Source organism: Culex pipiens, chromosome 3, assembly GCF_016801865.2.
Source record: "Culex pipiens pallens isolate TS chromosome 3, TS_CPP_V2, whole genome shotgun sequence".
Classification (NCBI taxonomy): domain Eukaryota; kingdom Metazoa; phylum Arthropoda; class Insecta; order Diptera; family Culicidae; genus Culex; species Culex pipiens.
This window is the reverse complement of record NC_068939.1, coordinates 98,885,600-98,903,238: the sequence shown is the minus strand read 5'-3', so window position 1 is coordinate 98,903,238 and position 17,639 is coordinate 98,885,600. Positions and strand designations below refer to the sequence as shown.

The window sequence follows — 17,639 nt, the reverse complement described above, 5'->3', positions numbered from 1 at the left end:
AGTTTTTTTTTTAAGTTTTCAATATTAATTATTGCAATACAAATGGACAGGTGTATAATGCATGTTATAACACTTTTTCATTGGAATGTTGAAATCATTGCTTGTGATTTCAGTTTTGAGCCTTTTTTGCCTCTGTTAACATATCTATGGCTACCAGACATGCATCAGCACTAGGAGCTCTTCTTAACGGCACTCAGCTTGTTCCACATGGCATTTTCGTTTAAAGTAATGGTATGCTTGTTGCCAGGCAAAAACCTCTTGTTTTTGGCATGAATAATGTGTAGAAAACATTGGTTCATTCGGAAAAAACGATTTAGCGATATTTTCATGGTAATGTTCTCTTAAGCTCTTTAAAAGAACTTCTTAAAAGCTCTTTGAGTGCGCTTAAAGGTTCTTACGCTATATCTCACTTGGTTTTCAAAATTAATTCTCAGGGTCTTCGGGAGCAGGTTCTTACGCTATATCTCACTTGGTTTTCAAAATTAATTCTCAGGGTCTTCAGGAGCCTTAAAGATTAGCGTAATTAGTGTACTCTAATCACTGGCACAACATGCTGGGCATCATCTACGCGAAATGCCAAACAAGTTCTTCTAAAAGAGGAGTTAGAGCGGATGCATGTCTGATGGCTACCCAAAAGGGTGGTATATCTTTGTCCATTTTTTAATAATCGGCTCTAAAAACCAGGGGGCAAAAAATGTCTAGTGCATTCAACTGAAATCAACCTAAAATGCATTCCTTTGCGTTAGAATTATTTTAACTATTCGGGTTTTTAAAAATCATTTGAATTTTAGTAAATTTTCGATGTACAGTAACGCAAAAAGTTTTTTTTGCGCTGAAAATTTGTTGTCGTCAGATTTAACAGGTTTATGGATGGTCCCCTTGCAATTTTATTTTTTGTATTTTATATTTTTTGCCACCCCCCCTAGACCTTGGCCAGAGTCAACGGAAATAAACTTTTTAAATTATTGCATCCAGATTACCAATTTTAACTCGTCATATTTTAAAAGAGAGGTGATTAGTTGGACTTTTGATGAAAAAATACTAAGACATTTGAAAAACATAGCTGAATACTTTTACAGATCAAATGAAAACTTTTTTTTGCTGCTTCGGTACCGAGATCTTCAAAAGCTCACAGCTGAAGATATGTATCTCAGATTTTCAGGATATCTAAAAATGGTGAAATTCATTAACTGGATTTTAAAATATGATTTGCTGATTATTTTAAATTTATATCAAACGAAGTCAAAGTACCATGCTTCTATATAAAATTGAGTTCCCAGTACATTCCCAGCATATTTTTGATAATTTCGCAATTTTTGGACCACCCTTTTTCGGATAGGACCATCCTAATGACAAAAAAAAAAGAAAATACGGGTCTAATATTATTTTGACCATTCCCACACTTCCATTCATCATTTTAGCCACTTTTGATTTGACTCTTCTGGTTTGAAATGGATGTATAATTCAGCACAGTAAAGGCGAAATGTCAAATTTGAGTCCACTTGCATATTTTTCATCATATAAACAGAAATCCAGCTTTTTCAATGTAATATCACTTAAAGGATTACATCTTGCAATAGGGTGACCAGCTCTTCGAACTTTATGACTCTTAAGGATCTCTGTATGTTTACAAAAAAATATTTGATTGAGTACATCTCTTGACATCTGATTGATACTCATAAGAATGAATTCAATTTTTTTAGTTACGTTAATATTATCATACTTAATTAATAATACATTACAAACTACCCTTTGAAAAAAATATCACGCACTCGAAGGATGCGGTTGAAGTTGATTTAAAAGTGCAATGCCAAGATCATTCGTTGCCCACACGCACGAGGGAGCATGGCGATAGAACTATGCTGTTATAATTATGTGTATGTGTTGATGTACGGTACGTACACACAGCATCTGCTGAGGGAGATTGCGAATGCAACCCCGGCAAACCCCGGACCCGACCCCGACAGCAGCGACAGAGAGACACGCGAAGCCAGATAAGAAAACAGCTGTGGACTGGTTTTTTTTACGGTGGCGCGGGTCGCCAATCTGGATTGGAGCGGTGGTGGATTCCGTTTAGTACGTCAGAAGAACTCCACACTTGTTCGCTGTTCGCATGTTCTTGGCATTGCGGCTAAAAATGTCGCGCCTGGTTGTGTGTGTCTGTGTGAGTTTGCTTATGCTGGGGGTTCAACGAGATAAGAAACAAGCCGCAGAAATAAGTCAAGTGTCGGTACGGGAATTGAGAGTGGTTTATTTATATTTGCTGTATATTTAATTGTATGCTAAATTTCATTCACATTCTCGAAGATGCTCGAAGTAAAGATGGTAGGGTTTAAAGTTTAATCTGACATTAGAGTAAGATTGATTCTGAACAAACACAGAAAAAAACAGCTACTATTATCAGACCTTCAAGGAATATGCTCAATGAATGGGGATTCCCATGGTTCTGGGTGCTCTGATATGTTTTTAAAAAATAATTGTTTGTGTTTTGTACTAGAGGTAGTAATGATGTGTTACAAAAGTTTTAACTCATATCAAAAATGCTTTTTGATTTCCGCCATATCTATATTGGAATAGAAAAGGAGTCTCAATTTGAAACACTATTTTGTAAAACCCAACACCTGTTGGCTTGGATGTTTTGCACCCATAAGAACTTTTGGTAAATTATGCTAGAACATTTAATTCACTGCTGTGTACGAACAACAAATCCTTTGATTGCCATTAACACAACAACAGTTGAAGTCCTGCAACCTGCACTTTCAGAACTAGACCTCACCAAACAATAAAGAACACTATACAAGTCAGAATGGAGAGAACGAATAAAAAAAAACCCGCCCACCACAGTCGTGATGCTCCTCCCACTGATTTGTGTCGTTTTGTCTCTCCCACAAACCATCATCCTGGCCACAGTCAGTCAGCCACTCGTCGTCGTCGGTTGGTGCTCGTGGTTTCGTGGTGGTGCTGCTGCTGCTTCGTCCCTCCCTCTCTCGCTCAACGAATGCCTTCTTTTGTTTACACCGGGGCCCGAGGCCGAGCCCATTCTTTAAGCTTCTTTTCCTCGCCCGATTTGATTTCACCGTGGAGCAGCACTGCTTTTGTTAAGTTGTTTGCCTTGCTTGGGCCAGCCTGTTCTTGAACACTCGATTCAATTGGCTGTGAATAAGTCAATGCCGAGGTAGGAATCGAACGGTAAACTGCCTCTTCTTCGGCACCTTCATTCAGGTTGGATACTCAATGGTAGTTCATTCTTAGATCTACTTGGAAATCGACACTTTGGATCTGCAATAAAAGGGGTAATAAACTTCACTTAATTGTCTACATTTTTGCCTTTCTTCATGCGAGTAGGTTAAATCCTACTTTTTTGACAAAGAATTTGGTCCTGAAAGATTCGGTTTAAGCCCGATTTTTAACCCTGTAGAGTCCATGGTCACTTTCAGATCGAATTTCTCTGAGATGTGACAATATTTTCTTTTGCTTTGTCTGCAAATTTTGGAAACGAATAAAATATCTTATGACCAAATTTCATCCACATTGACGAGCACAAGCTTTTTTTCAGATCAAAAATCAAGCAAAAATTGAGTATTTTTGGGAAAATAATTGGGCCCCTTAAATTAGGCCTACAACGATAAAGTTAATTCCCCCCCCCCCCCTCACTAACCCCAAGTAAGCCGCGGATAATCTTCTCCACTTCAACTAACATTTACTCAGAAGATCCTCCGTAATAACTCTTAGCTTTGAGAAAAATGTAATTACTCAAGCCGACTCGGTCTTTAAGGCTCTGGAAGACATCATTCTAGATCGGCCATTTGGCGGCCATGTTTGTTCTAGAAAAACATTCAAATCTTGATTCAGAATGTATCAATTAAAAAATGTTTTTCTGAGTGTTGTTTGTAGAAGCATTTCGCTATTATTTTTTCATTTCAATTTACTATTTCTGGACCCTGAATTCAGAACTATCATTGACAGTCATTGTCCCAAGAATGAAGGACACCTTCTACGCACCGAAAAAGACCAAATAATTATTTTTTTTATGAAAGGGCTTATTTCTTTAGTAGAATGTTCCTTTGTAGCATTGCAAAGGATTTGAAATGGATTTTTAATTCAATTCTTCAAAATTAATATCGGGACTCTTCATAACAGAAAGCATCCCACTTGACAGCTCGTTCCAAGGAGATTATAACGTCATGATTCGAAATCCGGACACTTAGTACCATATTATTTTTGTTATAGCAGGCAAAAAATCATGTAATAAGTTGAAAATGTAGAAATATCAACAGGATTTAGTAAAAACAGTCAGTTTTAAGAGAATGCATGCAAAATATGTCTTTTCTAACAATTTTTCATCAGAATTTGAAAATTAAAATGACTTGTTGTGCTTCGAATCCCGGACACTGTTAAAAGCTGATTCGAAATCCGGACACTCGATAGTTTATATAAAAATTTGCTAGAATTTAAGGAAATCAAAAACATAACTTTCTGCTTTGCTTTCCCGGTGTTTCGGACGCCAATGAAATATTTCCGTTGAAATGTTTCACATTTTTGGTAAACTTATAATTTTATTTTAATTAATTGTTTTGGCATCAACTACAGCATTCAAACAAACTTTAAATGAAAGCTGGTGTTAGAATTAACCAAATAACACAGTTTTGACATTCATAATGCGAACTTATATCCAAATAATTGATAAAACAAGTTGAAGTGTCCGGGTTTCGAAGCGTCCGGGAATTCGAATCATGACGTTAGTTGATCCTATGCATAAAATGTTGTCATGTCAATTTATTTCAACTGCATTAAAACGAAATTAAGTGATCAGACATGGTTTTCAATCGTGTTTTTACCGTTGTCATAAAAATTGACATGTAGCTTTACTGCCCATGTTCGTATAAATGTCCCATGTGCAAAAACAAAAAGCTTAAAAAACGCAAGACAATTTTGTCCCTGAGGCGAATCGGGACCTTGTCAACTGAGGCGAATCGGGACACATGGGGCGAATTGGCACAGCAGTTTTAACCATGTTGGAGCACAATATTTTGATTTTTCTGATTGGTTTCGAGTAGAATAGAATTTAAAAGCCTTTAGTGCTCTGAAAACTGCTGTCCCTATTCAGACTGCAGTTCCGATTGGCCCCAGATGACGGTACAGAATGTTTTATGCTTTTCTGTAAGAGCACACGATTTTGAACCAAACTGCATCAATACACAGTAAAAAATGTTTATATTTGGAAAGTGTAATTTTGAAAGGTTGAAAATGACTTCTTTTATGATGTTTATCAATTTAGACTGAAAAATTGACAATTCACCAAAAAGAGGTAAAATTACACATTTTTTCTAACATAAATGATGTACCCCTTCTCAGAAGTAATATTTTCAATTCATTTTATTTACCGAAATAACAATTTTACAACTTTTGTGAATAACTGGTTCAGAGAAATTTGGTGTTCCTTGCAACTATCACCTTTTCAATAACCGCTTGGTAACAGAAGGTTCTTCAAAAGCAATTAAACAAAAAGTAGGGAAAATTTGGCCAAAAAACCTAGTGAGATCGAAAGTAATATTATCATGATTTTTTTTTTTTACTGTGTAACTCAAAAGTGATAAAAATGCATGACTTTTGAGTCAAATTGGGCGCTCAATTTGATGTCGTACTCAAAATTTCAAAAAACGTTTTTTTGGTCAACTTTCAAAAATCTTGAGTCATGTCATTTTATGGGAATTTCAATGTACTTTTCGAATCTACAATAACCCAAAAGGGTCACTTTTTCATTTTGTATCAAACATTTCCTTTTTAAAATTGCATGGTTTTGTATCATTGCAATTTTACTTTTTAAGCGTGTAAAGACGTTCTACAGCATATAATTATATAAACATAAGGGATTTTCTTGAAACCATGTAACTATTCGAAAGAGAATGCTTCAAAAATTAAAATTTTAGAAAAAATGTTTTGCTGAAATATACACTCTACGTCGGTCAGTCATCTAGCGACAGTTTCCAACTACTTTAAATCTATTTCTCAAATTAAAACATAAAAACAGCAGAATTCGCCTAATCACACTATTTGATTAATACATATTATCAATTAATACCATTAATTGGGGATTTCAAATATATATAAATGGGATTCAGGTTAAGTTATGTTCACATTTAAACACTCACTTCAAATTATCCACCTGACGAGTGTTCAAATCAGCCCGAAACGCACGTCAATAAGGAAGAAGCAATACTCTACTGCGGTGTTAGCGAACTAATTTAAGTCCTCCCAAGTTCATAGAAACCAGCTGGCACACAGTTTCGAGTGCACACAGTTAGCATATGAGCGGTCCTCATAACTTTACGGGAAGAAATATGTTTGAAATAAATTTGAAGAGCGCGGGCTCTGGTCTAGTTCCTCTGCCGTTTCTTCGCTACCTTTGCTACAGTGAAGCGCCTTGTTGTTAGCTTGATGATTATTTGTTCTAGTCCCCGCACTCACTTCACTAATTTATCTTCGACAATAATAAGAGAGCGCAAACAGGCACGCTGGCTGGTTGTGTTTTATTAGGTGGTTCAGCGGAGAAACCGATACAACCTGATGTACCGCCAGGCGGATGTGTTTATACGTTTCCGATTTCGGGCCGGGCCGGCCCGTCTGGTGAGTGTTGGAAACGTTTTTTGGCCACCCGTGCGGGAGATCTTGTGTGTACAGAGCACCCCGCCGTCTGTTGTTGCTGACACGGTTGGTGTTTCGGGTTTCGGGCAAAGGTTCGCTTCTCTCTGAATAAGCCGCCAATTGGGAAACGTGCAGGTAATTAAGCACGGCTTCCCGCGGCTGCAGATGTGGATGTGCTCTACTTGCCAAGAGCTTTGCCCGGTAGAACGAGGCCAAGTTGACGACTGTGCGCGCGGATCTTTGCTAGATTGCATAATTTACCGATCAACAAATCGACGCTAGACTGGAGATCCTGTGGACTCATGGTACACATTCAAAAGAAAGTTCTGCGCATCCAGTTCGACTGCTGAATCATGACACTGGTTGACGAACTTGACCTGGATCGTGTACCCTGGCAACCACACGAGAGCTAGAACCTCTCTCCACCAAATCAGTAGCATCGTGTCACCAGATGGAAAAGACAGCCTGTCCAGGCAACCAGTACGTGATCACAGGGCACATTCCTAGATCGCGCGTTCCGATTATCGCGGCGGTAGATAAACGTTTTAACCCCCGCGGGTTCCAAATCGGACGCCGATTTTCGCCCGTGCGCGCGCGCGCTGCTGCTGGTTCTGGGTTTTCAAGAGTGCTCAACCAACAACAGGTGCAATATCTGTGCGCGGCCTCGAGCGACCAAACTCCCGGCGACACGGACAGCTTGGCTCGCCTCGGTTGCGCATTCCCGGCACGTTCCTCGCGTTGTTCAACGCTTTTTTGTAGCAGGTGACAAAAGCACAATGAGCTCATAAAACAAAAATAATGACGTGTGTTGCGTGATTAGAGCCGGTCAGCCCTCGCCAACGGCTAGCAATTCAGTACAGTAAAAGCCCGTTGATTTGACTGTCGTTTTAGTTTGACACAGCTACGGTATACAAACCTAAAAGTCACCAAACCATCGGGGGTTTACCATAGAGCTACCTGACTAGTTGTTGGCTGGTCTGAATTGAGCCGATTGTGATCACCGTCCAGCAGTGGCGAAGTCTTTCTTGGGCCGCTTTCGATCTGATCTCAATGCTTCTGAACTAGTTCTAATGCGGCGCTGACTTGTACGGCCACGGTGACAATTACAATCAGCGTGGTCGGCAGGAAGGCAGCCAACAAAGAAAATCCAATCGTGAATGTTTATATCTCCGATACAATTAGTCTTATTAGGTAAATTCATTCTTCACGAACCTCAAATTCAAATTTACGTCATCACCATAGTTCCTATTTGAAGCAATTAATTTCCATGACAGAGCATCAAATTATGTAAAAAATCAAAGACTAGGGGAATTCGACCTCCGATGTTCCCCTTTTCCTTAACTTTTCCAATCCTCTGGCAAGAATGTGTTGAATAATCGTTTCAATTATGCAACGCTAACTTTAGCTACGGGTGCACTTTGGAGGACGGTTCCTGAATTTTGACTCCAAATGTGTCACCTTTCAATCGGCTCGGCAGCATTTTTTTGCCCCGTTCCGGAAGAACAGCAATTTTCGAGGGTCTCAACTCAAAAGCTAACCTTTGATCAATGTGTTTGATCAGCTTTGCGTGGACGGCTTTGGAAACGTGAAACCTCGGCGAGTCGACGTCATTGAGAACACTGGTAAACGCATGTGATATCGTTTTTTTTTTTCATTGCTCGAAATTCTGCCTCGGGTGTTCACCGGCGACAGAAAATTGAATCATTTCCGGTTGTCGCAAACGCATAATCACATGCAGGGTGGCAATAAATTGTAAACTGACTTATTGGCATTTTTCTTTATATTTGATAAAAAGAATATGTTATGCAACATAACATTTTTTATGATGTTTGAAAAAAAAGTTGTCCAATTATAGTTTTAAACAACTTGACAAAAACACACAAACAATAAAATGCTATAATAAAAAACGGTTAAATTCAGAACTGTTTATTACATTTTTTTTTAAATGGAATGATTTTGGGCCAAAAAATTAAATACATAAGGTCAAATGATCAAAAGGTCGAAAGGATAAAAGGTTGAATGTGGACAAAATTCAAATTGACAGAAAGTCGAACAGAAAAAAGGCAATTTGTAATTGTATAATTTGTATTTTTTTAACAAAGTTTTTAGAGGAATAGTCTGATCAAGGAAAAGTTAATTAAGCTTAAAAATATTTTAGTGAGTTTTGCATTCTCACAAAAAAGATAAAAATAAAACATAATTTTTTTATCATCATTTTTTAAATTCAAATCCACAAAAACTATACATTTCTGAGCAATTTCTAAGATTAAATTTTACAGCTAAATTTCCAAAAAAAATGTCAGTTTTAGGAATATTGTGCCCTATCGAAAAACCATAAGAAAATTGTTTTTTTAATACTTTTTATCGATTTTTGCCACACAAACTTCACCTTCGTGTATCAATGTTGATTGATTTTGCTCATATTTGGCCAAAAGTTCTAAAAACACAAAAAAAAACAATTTTCAGCTTGTGCAGAGAGATTTTGATAAAAAAATACCATATTCTGGGTACACTAATGCTGATGTTGATTCATTTCTCACTTTTTGAACACTACCATTTTCTTTCCACCTTTTGTTCATTCGAGCTTACATTACAAACCTAACTGCCGGCGTGCCTTCCGAGCGCTGATACTGTGGTAAGCATGTAAGGGCCTCGATAACCTTGTTCGAGTTCTAAGTGCAGTTAACTCAATTAGTCCGTGAAGAAATCTATAGATATCATGCAACTCGCCAACACTGTTCCAAGCACAATTAAACTCTCTTGCAGTGAAATATTAATAAATTCTCCGACTGTATATCCACCGCACCCGCGCATTTGTCTCGACGCTCGAAACTTTCGCTCCCCGTTTCCATACTCGTATCATCATCGCATCATCTATTTGCCCAACCAACTCACTTTTAATCGTTTGTTTACATGATTAAATTAGTGTTGTATATAAGCGTTAACGAGCTTAACGAACTAGCAAATGTAACGCGCATTCTGGGCGCGTACAGTCCGTTTGGTGGTACGCCAGTCAACAGTCGGCAGTTCGGACAGTTGTTGACCGTTTCATTTGTCAAAACAATTTGAAGGGTTTGGGAAAAATATTTGATGTTTGAAATTAAAAAAAAAAGCTGCAATAGTGTCACAGAATTGTTTCTTTGCTGAAACGTATAATAATTGCATATTATGAAAAATGTTTAAATTACAAAACATATTTGTATTAGATTGAGATTCTTCTGGTCCGGGCCCAACGTCTCTAAATTTCCAGACCGGTCTAGGAAATCCCCCTGCTCCATTGACCCTGAAAACGTATTCTCTTCCGTACACACCTCCAGCACGTCATCAAAGTGGTTTTCTCTTCTTCGTAGAGTGGACTTGGCCGAAGCGAAGCAAATTGCTACTGTCGTTGCCATCCGTCGTCTTCGATGGATCTACTGTCTTCAGCCTATCGCTATCTTTCGAGAATGAATTAGCTAATTTCCATCTATCTAAACATTTACATTATGCAAATGGAAAACGAAAATTAATTCGTTGCTTGAGAGCGGCCAGCCAGCATGATTGGGCGAGCCCCAGACACACATACGCAGTCACACATACAGGCCCCAAACACACTGAAAGAAATTCAAGAGCAAGTGGCAACAGTACCACCAGCAAGCTCAGCCAAATGAGAGGAGTATCGGCGCTACACTCTCGGTCGGCCAATTTGTTGCAAAGTTCAGTGCCTAAACGTGCGGCATAAAAATGCGGACAATCTGCTCAAAGTCATCCGGATGGCGGTGCGATGTCTGGCCGTAATGGGGTGCGGAAACCCCCTTTCATTAGGATTTGTTTTTAAATTCTGATCTCGTATAGCAGCGCAACCCCAACACTCGTCACTTTGCAAGGACTAGTCGAGGGGGGGTTTGGCCAAATAATGAAGAGATAAACCGAATGTCAAATGAGTGGCAAAGAGCAAAAATTGGTGCAAATTTTCCTCCGTTTTTTGACAAAGAACTTTGTCCTAAGGGCACTGTCTACGGGTGTCAATCCAAAATTTCGCGAAGCGAAAGTGTAACGATTTGTGTCGTTTTTCAAATGCTTATATCTTCCCCCCTATTCAAACAATCTTTATGTTTTACCCATCAAACGAAAGGGGAAGACTTAAAGTACAAGTTGACTACCTCACAAAGTTGATAAAACTTTGTTAAAGTACTTAAAAGTTAAGATGAAAATAAAAAATGAATGCAGGAAAAATCCCGGCTGCTGATTGGCTGAAAGCACGTAGCAAATGTTGCCTCCTCTCCTGCTTTCGCGAAACTCTCTCGCGAGAATGTGGCACCGCTGTTGCCACATTTCATGCGAACTATTTAAGCTAACAGATAGCCTCAGAAAAATTCAGTGCCTGACGAGGTTTCGACAAAGGCGGATCCACGGTGGTAATTTTATTGCTCACACACACACACACGCACACATTGAAAGACACAGTTTGTGCACTAAATTGGGAGGAATTCTGTTCTTATGAAGATTGTAAGGACGGTCACCAGACCAGAATGATTTGGGGAAATGGGCTTGGGACCACATTTATAGGATATTGGCCACACCCGGAGTGGCCAGTGCCCTCGGGAAAGTTCTACCGGGGGGACATTAATCGAACCATACGACTTGGGGCAATATGGGTATCAAAATTCATGGTTCTTGAAACTGGTGATGAAAATGGCCATTTTGACCGGATTGGCCACACCCGGAGTGGCCAGTGCCCTCGGGAAGGTTCTACCGGGGGGACATTAATCGAACCATACGACTTGGGGCAATATGGGTATCAAAATTCATGGTTTTGGAAACTGGTAATGAAAATGGCCATTTTGACCGGATTGGCCACACCCGGAGTGGCCAGTGCCCTCGGGAAGGTTCTACCGGGGGGACATTAATCGAACCATACGACTTAGGGCAATATGGGTATCAAAATTCATGGTTTTTGAAACTGGTAATGAAAATGGCCATTTTGACCGGATTGGCCACACCCGGAGTGGCCAGTGCCCTCGGGAAGGTTCTACCGGGGAGACATTCATCGAACCATACGACTTAGGGCAATATGGGTATCAAAATTCATGGTTTTTGAAACTGCACGCAACCGAGATCGGGGGAAAATCGTGAGAAAACCCTCCCGAATTGAGAGGGAACTGTCACCATTCACGGACAGGGGAGAAAACCCGCAGAATCAGCGCGAGGGAAACCCGCAAGAAATATTTCATGCCTTTTTAACCAACTAAACACAAACACATTCAAACTTTGTTGCATGTGTTGGTGAATTAATTGGTCTTATATTTTGTCTATGTATTAGTGCCGGCGGCTCAATTTTGTGCCTGTATTAGTGAGTCCCTCCGTTTCCCCAAAATGGCTTCCACCAAAAAAATAAAAATGACAAATTTACAACACATCATCCTTTATTCCACAATAAACTTTCACACTCGCTTTCACACTAAAACACTTTCTTCGGGCAAAATAACCACTCAATGAAAACCGTCACCTCCACGGAGCCATCCGGAGCCAGGCCTGACGAGCCCTCCGAGTCCTCGTCCTCCTGTTTTTTTAAAGCATTGCAATGATTACCCTGAAAAGAAGAACAGATTTATGTCTGACAACATCACTTTATGAATTGATTATTTCTTCTGCTCGTACCTGTTTTGATGAATTTGAAGTAAATTCCGGCGAACCTCGTTGAAAGCCATTCCAAGTTGGCGCAAATCACCGATGGAACAAGCTCCAGGCGAAAACTTCCGAGCCAAAAGAGACTCCAGCGGGCCAAAGGCAATCGTTGCAGATTTTTCTCCATGCATTTCACTGAATTCTTTATTGACAAAGAACTTTGTCCTAAGGGCACTGTCTACGGGTGTCAATCCAAAATTTCGCGAAGCGAAAGTGTAACGATTTGTGTCGTTTTTCAAATGCTTATATCTTCCCCCCTATTCAAACAATCTTTATGTTTTACCCATCAAACGAAAGGGGAAGACTTAAAGTACAAGTTGACTACCTCACAAAGTTGATAAAACTTTGTTAAAGTACTTAAAAGTTAAGATGAAAATAAAAAATGAATGCAGGAAAAATCCCGGCTGCTGATTGGCTGAAAGCACGTAGCAAATGTTGCCTCCTCTCCTGCTTTCGCGAAACTCTCTCGCGAGAATGTGGCACCGCTGTTGCCACATTTCATGCGAACTATTTAAGCTAACAGATAGCCTCAGAAAAATTCAGTGCCTGACGAGGTTTCGACAAAGGCGGATCCACGGTGGTAATTTTATTGCTCACACACACACACACGCACACATTGAAAGACACAGTTTGTGCACTAAATTGGGAGGAATTCTGTTCTTATGAAGATTGTAAGGACGGTCACCAGACCAGAATGATTTGGGGAAATGGGCTTGGGACCACATTTATAGGATATTGGCCACACCCGGAGTGGCCAGTGCCCTCGGGAAAGTTCTACCGGGGGGACATTAATCGAACCATACGACTTGGGGCAATATGGGTATCAAAATTCATGGTTCTTGAAACTGGTGATGAAAATGGCCATTTTGACCGGATTGGCCACACCCGGAGTGGCCAGTGCCCTCGGGAAGGTTCTACCGGGGGGACATTAATCGAACCATACGACTTGGGGCAATATGGGTATCAAAATTCATGGTTTTGGAAACTGGTAATGAAAATGGCCATTTTGACCGGATTGGCCACACCCGGAGTGGCCAGTGCCCTCGGGAAGGTTCTACCGGGGGGACATTAATCGAACCATACGACTTAGGGCAATATGGGTATCAAAATTCATGGTTTTTGAAACTGGTAATGAAAATGGCCATTTTGACCGGATTGGCCACACCCGGAGTGGCCAGTGCCCTCGGGAAGGTTCTACCGGGGAGACATTCATCGAACCATACGACTTAGGGCAATATGGGTATCAAAATTCATGGTTTTTGAAACTGCACGCAACCGAGATCGGGGGAAAATCGTGAGAAAACCCTCCCGAATTGAGAGGGAACTGTCACCATTCACGGACAGGGGAGAAAACCCGCAGAATCAGCGCGAGGGAAACCCGCAAGAAATATTTCATGCCTTTTTAACCAACTAAACACAAACACATTCAAACTTTGTTGCATGTGTTGGTGAATTAATTGGTCTTATATTTTGTCTATGTATTAGTGCCGGCGGCTCAATTTTGTGCCTGTATTAGTGAGTCCCTCCGTTTCCCCAAAATGGCTTCCACCAAAAAAATAAAAATGACAAATTTACAACACATCATCCTTTATTCCACAATAAACTTTCACACTCGCTTTCACACTAAAACACTTTCTTCGGGCAAAATAACCACTCAATGAAAACCGTCACCTCCACGGAGCCATCCGGAGCCAGGCCTGACGAGCCCTCCGAGTCCTCGTCCTCCTGTTTTTTTAAAGCATTGCAATGATTACCCTGAAAAGAAGAACAGATTTATGTCTGACAACATCACTTTATGAATTGATTATTTCTTCTGCTCGTACCTGTTTTGATGAATTTGAAGTAAATTCCGGCGAACCTCGTTGAAAGCCATTCCAAGTTGGCGCAAATCACCGATGGAACAAGCTCCAGGCGAAAACTTCCGAGCCAAAAGAGACTCCAGCGGGCCAAAGGCAATCGTTGCAGATTTTTCTCCATGCATTTCACTGAATTCTTTATTTTTTCTTGCAAATTCACTGTCAGAATCGCAGAGCTGCTTGATCACACCATGAAAATACGAAACACAATGAAATGTCAGTGATGGCTGCGGTCCCTCATCCATCAAGGTTTTTAAAAATATAAGGTGTAGTAGATTTCACCACAAAAAAAAAAAATGTGGAAAAAATATAAATAATTCCGAAACAAATTGCTAATGAAAAAGAAAACCCGCTTTATTTGAAAAATGCTAAACATACTATTAGTTATTTTTTTTAATAAAAAGCAAAAATCCGTCATACCTTTATATACCCAATTGGTCGACGAGTTTTACTGTTCTTTTAGCATCGCGGCAGAAAGATGAGTATTGTATTTGAAATGAGTAAATATATTATTGTTTTCATTTTTTTATTGATGAGGATAAGTGAAAAATTGTTAACAAAATGTTAAAATGTTAAATTGTTAAAATGTTAAAATGTTAAAATGTTAAAATGGTAAAATGTTAAAATGTTAAAATGTTAAAATGTTAAAATGTTACAATGTTAAAATGTTAAAATGTAAAAATGTTAAAATGTTAAAATGTTAAAATGTTAAAATGTTAAAATGTTAAAATGTTAAAATGTTAAAATGTTAAAATGTTAAAATGGTAAAATGTTAAAATGTTAAAATGTTAAAATGTTACAATGTTACAATGTTACAATGTTAAAATGTTAAAATGTTAAAATGGTAAAATGTTAAAATGTTAAAATGTTAAAATGTTAAAATGTTAAAATGTTAAAATGTTAAAATGTTAAAATGTTAAAATGTTAAAATGTTAAAATGTTAAAATGTTAAAATGTTAAAATGTTACAATGTTACAATGTTAAAATGTTAAAGTGTTAAAATGTTAGAATGTTAAAATGTTAAAATGTTAAAATGTTAAAATGTTAAAATGTTAAAATGTTAAAATGTTAAAATGTTAAAATGTTAAAATGTTAAAATGTTAAAATGTTAAAATGTTAAAATGTTAAAATGTTAAAATGTTAAAATGTTAAAATGTTAAAATGTTAAAATGTTAAAATATTAAAATGTTAAAATGTTAAAATGTTAAAATGTTAAAATGTTAAAATGACAATTTGACAATTTGACAATTTGACAATTTGACAATTTGACAATTTGACAATTTGACAATTTGACAATTTGACAATTTGACAATTTGACAATTTGACAATTTGACAATTTGACAATTTGACAATTTGACAATTTGACAATTTGACAATTTGACAATTTGACAATTTGACAATTTGACAATTTGACAATTTGACAATTTGACAATTTGACAATTTGACAATTTGACAATTTGACAATTTGACAATTTGACAATTTGACAATTTGACAATTTGACAATTTGATTATTTGACAATTTGACAATTTGACAATTTGACAATTTGACAATTTGACAATTTGACATTTTGACAATTTGACAATTTGACAATTTGAAAATTTGACAATTTGACAATTTGACAATTTGACAATTTGACAATTTGACAATTTGACAATTTGATTATTTGACAATTTGACAATTTGACGATTTGACAATTTGACAATTTGACAATTTGACAATTTGACAATTTGACAATTTGACAATTTGACAATTTGACAATTTGACAATTTGACAATTTGACAATTTGACAATTTGACAATTTGACAATTTGACAATTTGACAATTTGACAATTTGACAATTTGACAATTTGACAATTTGACAATTTGACAATTTGACAATTTGACAATTTGACAATTTGACAATTTGACAATTTGACAATTTGACAATTTGACAATTTGACAATTTGACAATTTGACAATTTGACAATTTGACAATTTGACAATTTGACAATTTGACGATTTGACAATTTGACAATTTGACAATTTGACAATTTGACAATTTGACAATTTGACAATTTGACAATTTGACAATTTGACAATTTGACAATTTGACAATTTGACAATTTGACAATTTGACAATTTGACAATTTGACAATTTGACAATTTGACAATTTGACAATTTGACAATTTGACAATTTGACAATTTGACAATTTGACAATTTGACAATTTGACAATTTGACAATTTGACAATTTGACAATTTGACAATTTGACAATTTGACAATTTGACAATTTGACAATTTGACAATTTGACAATTTGACAATTTGACAATTTGACAATTTGACAATTTGACAATTTGACAATTTGACAATTTGACAATTTGACAATTTGACAATTTGACAATTTGACAATTTGACAATTTGACAATTTGACAATTTGACAATTTGACAATTTGACAATTTGACAATTTGACAATTTGACAATTTGACAATTTGACAATTTGACAATTTGACAATTTGACAATTTGACAATTTGACAATTTGACAATTTGACAATTTGACAATTTGACATTTTGACATTTTGACATTTTGACATTTTGACATTTTGACATTTTGACATTTTGACATTTTGACATTTTGACATTTTGACATTTTGACATTTTGACATTTTGACATTTTGACATTTTGACATTTTGACATTTTGACATTTTGACATTTTGACATTTTGACATTTTGACATTTTGACATTTTGACATTTTGACATTTTGACATTTTGACATTTTGACATTTTGACATTTTGACATTTTGACATTTTGACATTTTGACATTTTGACATTTTGACATTTTGACATTTTGACATTTTGACATTTTGACATTTTGACATTTTGACATTTTGACATTTTGACATTTTGACATTTTGACATTTTGACATTTTGACATTTTGACATTTTGACATTTTGACATTTTGACATTTTGACATTTTGACATTTTGACATTTTGACATTTTGACATTTTGACATTTTGACATTTTGACATTTTGACATTTTGACATTTTGACATTTTGACATTTTGACATTTTGACATTTTGACATTTTGACATTTTGACAAAACAATTAAAGAAAACAGTAAATTCTTCAATTGTTCAATCTGTTTGAATCATGTCACTCCAGCACCACACTGCAAAGTGAATTTGTGCTGATCGGCGATAATAAAGAAGCACGCATACTTGTGCACAGCACCGACGTGTGAGATGCAACTGCCCTTCGAGCACGCCTTCGAGTGTTTACGTTCTTGGTCAATGAAATTGAAACATTTCGACATTTCCCTGAGATGGTGTGCGTGAATTTTCGAGACCGTTCAAGTCGGGAGGGATTTCCGTGCGATTTCAGCGTTGTTCCACACAGCTCAAATTGGGAGGGCCACCCTCACGGATTTCTCGTTTGCGTGTGGTAATGAAAATGGCCATTTTGACCGGATTGGCCACACCCGGA

The 17,639-nt window shown here is 37.3% G+C and overlaps 1 protein-coding gene and 2 long non-coding RNA genes across 8 annotated transcripts in view; 1 reads left to right on the top strand and 2 right to left on the bottom strand.

Annotated features, from left to right (window-relative positions):
* Positions 1-17,639, top strand: part of LOC120421386 (BMP-binding endothelial regulator protein) — a 110,130-nt gene that overhangs the window by 10,715 nt on the left and 81,776 nt on the right. The gene's annotated exons all lie outside the window — the stretch shown is intronic.
* Positions 12,026-12,456, bottom strand: LOC120421388 (uncharacterized). Its single transcript, XR_005605973.2, has 2 exons — positions 12,286-12,456; positions 12,026-12,217 (listed from the first exon to the last, which is right to left on the bottom strand). It is a non-coding gene; the product is annotated as an uncharacterized LOC120421388 (long non-coding RNA).
* LOC120421387 (uncharacterized) lies at positions 13,876-14,418 on the bottom strand. Its single transcript, XR_005605972.2, has 2 exons — positions 14,136-14,418; positions 13,876-14,067 (listed from the first exon to the last, which is right to left on the bottom strand). It is a non-coding gene; the product is annotated as an uncharacterized LOC120421387 (long non-coding RNA).